At 27.6% G+C, this 442-nt stretch overlaps 1 protein-coding gene across 1 annotated transcript in view; it reads right to left on the bottom strand.

Annotated features, from left to right (window-relative positions):
- The window catches only part of LOC119592824 (rootletin-like), a 148,678-nt gene that overhangs the window by 18,988 nt on the left and 129,248 nt on the right, over window positions 1–442 (bottom strand). The window lies entirely within an intron of this gene.

Raw genomic sequence — 442 nt, 5'->3', positions numbered from 1 at the left:
GTTTATAATGAATAAATTTGAAAGAAAGTCATATAATATCTGACTTTCTTATTAAACAGTGCATGGAGATGATCAAAATTATATCAATATTTCAATACAAAGAGTAACTAATTCAGTTTTAATTTACTCCTTTGTAGAAGAAAGCTCATGGCTGTTAAAGAGCTTATACTTTTATGAATCAAAGAACATTAGATAGATGAAAAAAATCTTTATCTGTTTACATATCTTTTACATAAAAAATCAAAACCAAATCAAACGAGGGAAATGATATTAACAACAAAAAAGGAAGAGAAACAAAAAGAGAAAAGACAATGAAAGATGGAAGGGAAGGATAAAACACAAATTCGCTATTTACACTCCTGTCATAAAAGAAGTGGGTTGTCCTTAACTGATACTGAACACTTCATGTACATATCAATTAAGGATATAAGGTCATTATTGA

This window comes from Penaeus monodon, chromosome 31 (assembly GCF_015228065.2).
Source record: "Penaeus monodon isolate SGIC_2016 chromosome 31, NSTDA_Pmon_1, whole genome shotgun sequence".
In the NCBI taxonomy this organism is placed as follows: Eukaryota; Metazoa; Arthropoda; class Malacostraca; order Decapoda; family Penaeidae; genus Penaeus; species Penaeus monodon.
This window is presented reverse-complemented; position numbering and strand designations above follow the sequence as displayed.